This window comes from Portunus trituberculatus, chromosome 31, assembly GCF_017591435.1.
Source record: "Portunus trituberculatus isolate SZX2019 chromosome 31, ASM1759143v1, whole genome shotgun sequence".
NCBI classification, from domain to species: domain Eukaryota; kingdom Metazoa; phylum Arthropoda; class Malacostraca; order Decapoda; family Portunidae; genus Portunus; species Portunus trituberculatus.
The window spans coordinates 7,325,257-7,332,536 of record NC_059285.1 but is presented as its reverse complement, the minus strand read 5'-3'; the positions used below and the strand labels follow the sequence as shown (position 1 = coordinate 7,332,536).

Here is a 7,280-nt window from a genome sequence, read left to right as displayed (position 1 = left end):
AATAATAATAATAATAATAATAATAATAATAATAATAATACCACCACAAACACAACACACTGTTCCTATCATCGTCATTCAAATATTTTCTTCTACGTTTTTTTTTTTTTTTTTTTAAGTTGTGAGGATTTGTACCATAAAAATCACAATGTCTCCCTTGAAAGGTTAGTGATCGGTCTGAAAGTTAGTTCCACTTCCTCCTGCATTTATAGCTACCAAGTGTAGACAATGGTCTCTCTCTCTCTCTCTCTCTCTCTCTCTCTCTCTCTCTCTCTCTCTCTCTCTCTCTAAATAATAAGAAAAAAAAACATACAATCATGCCCATTAAATAAAGAAAAGTTATCAAATCTACTCAAAGAAGAATCTCTAGTCTACATTCCGGAGGAGAAGTGGAATTATAAGGCTCGTTGAATAATACAGTAAGGTCCACAAAGGAGAGAGTTGGATGGATCTGACACGCATGGAAAGGTCACCAACTCGAGTAAAAGTCCGACCTGGTGTGAGGGAGGTCAAGACAAGTTTGGATAGGTCCTTACATTATGGATCCCGCCGAGAGGCCCTGAGGCGGTGCAGGCAGGCAGGAACCAGGGACAGGTGCATCTGGGTGGTATATATATATAAAGCTTTACAAGGAGGAAAAGTTGCAGGCTTCAGGGTGGAAGAGAGGCAGGGACGCAGGGAAGGGAATGGGAAGGTTTGTTGGCTGTGAGGGGGAGGAATTTGAAATGGATGTTTGAGAAATACTATATGTGTTACTACTGGTTATAAAGGTAAATAGGAGAGAGAGAATGGAAAGTTTAATAATGAGTTTTTTTTTTTTTTTTTATATATATATATATATATGTGATTTATATTTGGCTGGTGAATTTTTTTCTTTGAATAAGATGTTTTAGTTTAGTGTGTGTGTGTGTGTGTGTGTGTGTGTGTGTGTGTGTGTGTGTGTGTGTATGTATGTGTGTAATTCACTGTTTGATCTGCTGCAGTCTCTGACGAGACAGCCAGACGTTACCCTACGGAACGAGCTCAGAGCTCATTATTTCCGATCTTGGGATAGGTCTGAGACCAGGCACACACCACACACCGGGACAACAAGGTCACAACTCCTCGATTTTACATCCCGTACCTACTCGCTGCTAGGTGAACATGGGCTACACGTGAAAGGAGACACACCCAAATATCTCCGGGGAATCGAACCCCGGTCCTCTGGCTTGTGAAGCCAGCGCTCTAACCACTGAGCTACCGGGCCGTGTGTGTGTGTGTGTGTGTGTGTGTGTGTGTGTGTGTGTGTGTGTGTGTTTTACAGTTTCCATAAGCTTCTTGTGTGTAATAGGATTTTTCTAAAATACTGAATTGCATAAAGTAAAACGCTCCACTGGTGTAACTCATCACTTTGCAACAAACAAATACTTACCATAGACATTTCGATGGCAAATAGAATTTTACTTTTATGTATTGACCAAATTTTTACATATTTTCTAGTCTATAGCCCATCAACTTATGTTTGTATGAAGTTGAGTCGAGTCACAATTAATATTGACATGGTGTGCATTTATTTAAGACGCTATGAGTGTAAATGCTCGAGAATGTGTTCATATGTAGCTAAACATTACATGAAGCCATTGGCGGAATTCAAATAAGAACATAAGAAAATGAAGGAAGCTGCAAGAGGTTGTCAGGTCTACACGTGTCAATCCCTGTATGAGCAAAACTACCCAATTCCATTTATCATCCCCATCCATAAATTTGTCTAATCTTCTTTCAAAGCTTCCTATTGACTCCACATTATCGTCAACTAAGCTTCTGCACTTACTTTAACTTCACTGAGCGTCTTTCTTCAATCTTAAGTCCTCTGATCTGCTTAAGTATCTATCAAATGCCGGGTTTTGTAAGGAGATTGCCGGACGATCAAAAGAATTAACTTTGAGGGAGACGCAGAACACAACGAATATAAGTGCAGGAGGTCACTCAACTTCTGTCCTCGAGTGCATGTGTAAGAGTGAACAGGAGTGGAAGAAGGCATGGAAGGTGTGTGTGTGTGTGTGTGTGTGTGTGTGTGTGTGTGTGTGTGTGTGTGTGTAGATGCAACTATCAACTTCGACTATATATGCAGTAAAGGTGTGCTGAGAGTGTATTGGAGTTTAAGGGTAAGGAGGGTGTGAGGGTGTGTTTGGGTGTAGCCAGGCAAGGTAGGCAGGCCCAAGGTTGGCTAGCATGGGTCGATGGAGTGTGTCTGCTTCGGGGCTCATTGGCGGAGGCTCGTCAGGTCACTACACAATGGTGCCTAACATGATCTATTTATTTTCTTCCTCCTCCTCCTCCTCCTCCTCCTCCTCTTAGGACAGACAACGCTTCCATCTCCTCTATATTGCCTTCCCCTCCTCCTCCTGCCCCGTCTTCCCCCAACACACACACATCGCCAAGATTAATCGTTTGCTCTTCATTAATCACATACGTCAACTGCCTCCTCCTCCTCCTCCTCCTCCTCCTCCTCTCCTCCTCCTCCTCCTCCTCCTGCTCCTCCTCGTCCATTCCCTGAGTCCCCCAACACACTCAGCGTCATTAAAGAAGTTTGACGGACCAGGATCTGTTTTAGGCGGAGTACAATCCCTTCTTTCATGTTTTTAAGAGGATGGGATTGAGTTGAATTAGCTAGAAAAAAGGGAGGCAATATGGAGAAAGGCCGTGTCTGAGGAGCAGGTGGGAAACTGAAGGGGAAAGAGGTGAATGATAAGAGAGAGGAAGAGAGTACTGAAAGAGGTAAGGATTGTAATAGTAGTAGTAGTAGCTGTTGTTGTTGTTGTTGTGGCAGTAGTAGGTATGTTATGCATCGTGAGGACCTGTATGATGATAGTTAATTTTGTTTTAATTACAGGAAGTCATATTTTATCGTCTTTAAGAGCTTGTACTATTGTATTTGAGTATTATGCATTGAGTTGATAACGCAAGGACTTTGATAAATGCAATTAAAAGCGACAAATTAGTACGCCTCCTCTTCTTTCTCCTCCTCCTCCTCCTCCTCCAGCTACTTATATTTGTAGTGGTTCATTTTTTCTTTTTTCTTTGTTAATTACTTGTTCGGTTAAGTGAGCATGTTATTTTCTTAATGCATTTTTTATTCAAATCTCTCTCTCTCTCTCTCTCTCTCTCTCTCTCTCTCTCTCTCTCTCTCTATCCATAATTCCTTTGCCGCTTATCCTGTCTGGAATCAATGCATATTTTAGGTTTATCGTCTCGCGAGAGCTTTAAGGAAACACAAAAATGCGCAATAAACATGAATTATAATTTGACCTTCGCTTTGTCTCAGTTTCACTTTTCGCCACATTGCTTCTCTCGTATTGGCGGAGATTTATGGGTTGTTTTTTCCCCATTTTATCTACGGATTTGCTTATTTGGGAGAGAGAGAGAGAGAGAGAGAGAGAGAGAGAGAGAGAGAGAGAGAGAGAGAGAGAGCGAGACACACACACACACACACACACACACACACACAGACGCAAAAAATAAAAAATCGGAATGGTGCATTTGTATTCATGAATCTAAGAGGGAAGATAAAATAAATAAATAAATAAAACAAAAGGATCTTCTACTCCTCCTCCTCCTCCTCCTCCTCCTCCTCCTCCTTCTCCTCCTCCTCCTCCTCCTCCTCCATCACAGCACTACGATGTGTTTGTATTAAAAAAGATAGTGTTCTCCAATAAATTATCCGTGTGTCCATCTACTTGAAAATGCACTTGTCGTAATGTGTTGAATTGATAAACTGCACCAATAAAAACCTAACAGAGAGGAGACGCGACTCGGAAATAGCAATCAGAACAAATAAAACATGAAATATGGCTTTCACTTCAGACTGGGCTTTAGTTGTTGTTTTCTTTTTATTTTATTCTTCTTTTTAGGAATGCAACAAGTGATACTATTTTGCTCCTTCTTCTTCTTCTTCTTCTTCTTCTTTTTCTTCTTCTTCTTCTTGTGGATCTTATGTGAATTTACTCTCCTGAGGATCTTACTTTCGTTCGATTAAATCATTTTTCTTTCTTTTTATCTTCGTATATTATTTTTTTTTCTTTTATTTGTTATCATCCTGCTTTCTTCTTTCATTCTCCTCTATTTGTCCGTTTCTTCCTTCCTTCCTTCTTTCATTCATTTTTTCCTCTTTCTTTCTTTCCTTTCTTCCTTCCTTCTTTCTTTCCTTCCTTTTTTCCCTCTCTCTTTCCTTCCTTCCATCTTTCCTTCCATCTTTCCTTCCTTCCTCCTTCCTTCTTTCCTTCCTTCCTTCCTTCCTTCCTTCCTTCCTTCCTTCCTCTCCTCCCTCCTCTGTGCTTCTTCCAACATCTCTCCTCTCTAGTTCTTTCCTGTCCAGCAATTCTCTCTCTCTCTCTCTCTCTCTCTCTCTCTCTCTCTCTCTCTCTCTCTCTCTCTCTCTCTCTCTCTCTCTCTCTCTCTCTCTCTCTCTCTCTCTCTCTCTCTCTCTCTCTCTCTCTCTCTCTCTCTCTCTCTCTCTCTCTCTCTCTCTCTCTCTCTCTCTCTCTCTCTCTCTCTCTCTCTAGATCCCTTGATAATTTGGTACAGTACATTCTTAACATATGAGAAAGGAGGGAGGGAGTTGAGAGCTATGGAAAGACAGAGGGCGGAGGAGAAGGCCTGAGTGGAGGAAAGTGGAAATTCGTGATTATAAATGATGTGAAAAGTTTTGAAAATACAAGAATAAGTTTTCCTATAATTTCTACTCGCTGCAATAAGCATCAATGATTGGAAGGTAAATGTTCTGATGTCAGCACTAGTCTCTCTCTCTCTCTCTCTCTCTCTCTCTCTCTCTCTCTCTCTCTCTCTCTCTCTCTCTCTCTCTCTCTCTCTCTCTCTCTCTCTCTCTCTCTCTCTCTCTCTCTCTCTCTCTCTCTCTCTCTCTCTCTCTCTCTCTCTCTCTCTCTCTCTCCTTGGTTTAAAATAATCTCACAAGTACTCTTAATCTATAAATAGTGGTGGTGGTGGTGGTGGTTAGGTCCCTGGTGTTTATAATTGTACTCTGTCTCTTTTGTCCACTTGTGTTTCTCCTTTGCTTTTTCGTTATTCTGAGACGCTAAGTGGGCGATAAATGCAATAAAGTTTATGCGTAAATTAAGGGAAGAAAGGAAAATGTGACGCTTAAGGTCGACCTCGCCAGGATTCGAACCTGGAATCTTCTGATCCGTAGTCAGACGCGTTATCCGTTGCGCCACGAGGCCCGTGATGATCTGTACAAGAAGAGTTTATTAATTGATTTTGCTATTTGATATGTGTGAAGTTTCCTTTGATAAGTGATATTTAATAAGAAGGCAAATATTCTGCAATACAGTAAATGATTCTTAATTTTCTGATTTAACACATTGAAAAATTCTTAAATAATTGAGTTTATAGCCAATATTGTCTTCTTTAGTGTGATTTACCATGAAAATTTACCTGTACGTGTTTCAGTTAGTGAGGCGCAGGAAGTAGTGTGCCTGACACCACGATAACGGTGACGGGTTGACGTGTCTTGAGCAGGCGACAAACACCATTACTGCTGACGCCGACACTAACGAACAAAGCAGAGAGAGAGAGAGAGAGAGAGAGAGAGAGAGAGGACGTGCATGTAATTTTCCAGCAGACTCATAACTTCCTAATATTTATGTACCAAGAAATTAGTAACGGAGGTGATGTTTGAATTACCTCCCTCTCTCCTCTTCCTCTCTCCTTCCATCTTACCTCTCCTCCTCTTCTTTTCGCCTCCTCTATGTATTTCCCTATGGAGTGCTTCCCTTTGTCCTTTCTTCTCTATTTTGTCTCCATTTTCTCTCTTTTTCTCCCTCCATCTAAACCTCTACCTCTCCATTTGTTTCTCTTCTCTCTCCCTTTTCGACAAGTGAGAGTGGGTTTGTTACTACACGAAAATTGTGTTATTAATTCTCTCTCTCTCTCTCTCTCTCTCTCTCTCTCTCTCTCTCTCTCTCTCTCTCTCTCTCTCTCTCTCTGTTGTCTACTGGTGCAAAAATATAGAGGAGGAAGAGAAAGAGGAGGACAAGACAATAAGAGACTGGAATAACGGAAGAAGAGGAAAAAAAGAAGAAGGGAGTAAAGGAAAATAAATAACAAGTGTGTTGAGAGAAACGAAAATTGGAGGAGATTCACTGAATAAAAGAGAGAGAAGAAAAAAAATGAAATAAAGTAACGGAGAAAACATAGAGGAGAGACGAAGAAGAAAGAAAGCACTGATTGAGAGGAGAGCAAGAATTTAGAGAAAATAGAGAGAAGGGAAGGGCGAAGGATTGGGAGGGAAATGGTTCCACACAGCAGAGACGAAAAGAGGAGAAAACAAACAAAGACAGGGATAATTGAAGGAGAGAGAGAGAGAGAGAGAGAGAGAGAGAGAGAGAGAGAGAGAGAGAGAGAGAGAGAGAATAAGAGAAAATACCATAGTTTAAGGAATTTACTTTATTTTTTATTCTATTATTATCTTTCAAGTTATAAAAGCTTTCCTATTTCTTGGTCTGGTTGAAAATTATATGAATCACTTTATTTATATTTTTTCCCTTTTATGTCTTTTCTGTTTTTATTTTTTCTTCTCAGTAACAATTTTATTAGTAATCTTTCAAAAAACACTTCCGAAATTGCAGCATGGGTAGATTAATACTCTCGACATTCAGAGATACAACACATACAGGAAGAAATAACAAGGAAAAAGAGCAATGGAAACTTTATCTTTTCATTTTACAAGGTGTTTCTAAGTCACTGAATGCCAATCTTGTTCTGTAATTATTTGTAATGTTTTTTTTTTATTTGTGCTGACGCGACTGTGTAAAAAGAGAAAAGAAGAAAGTATAATCATTTTGAGCAAGAATTTCTGACTGCAAGATACCAATTCCACACTTCCTCTCTCTCTCTCTCTCTCTCTCTCTCTCTCTCTCTCTCTCTCTCTCTCTCTCTCTCTCTCTCTCTCTCTCTCTCTCTCTCTCTCTCTCTCCCCGCAAAACACCTTTACTCACTCACTGACACATTATTATTATTTTCTTTTTTCTTTTACCTTGCCTCCTCATGCATTTTTCCATTCATGTACTTGCTTTTACGCCCTTTCTCTCTTTTACTCTTTACTCTTCCTTATTCTGTTACATTTTGTCCACATAGTTTCTCTCTCTTTCTGTGTCTCTCTCACTTACACACAAACATTTCTTCATATCTTTTCCCGCAAATTTGCATTCATCATACTTTTTTTCTATTTTTTTCTTTATATTTTTTTATAAGATTTATTTCCATCAGCGGTTTATTTTTAGCGC

The 7,280-nt window shown here is 40.0% G+C and overlaps 1 non-coding gene across 1 annotated transcript; it reads right to left on the bottom strand.

The window, feature by feature from the left end:
• Positions 1-5,143: 5,143 nt before the first annotated feature.
• Positions 5,144-5,216, bottom strand: Trnar-acg. The gene has a single exon. It is a non-coding gene; the product is annotated as a tRNA-Arg (tRNA).
• Positions 5,217-7,280: the final 2,064 nt, after the last annotated feature.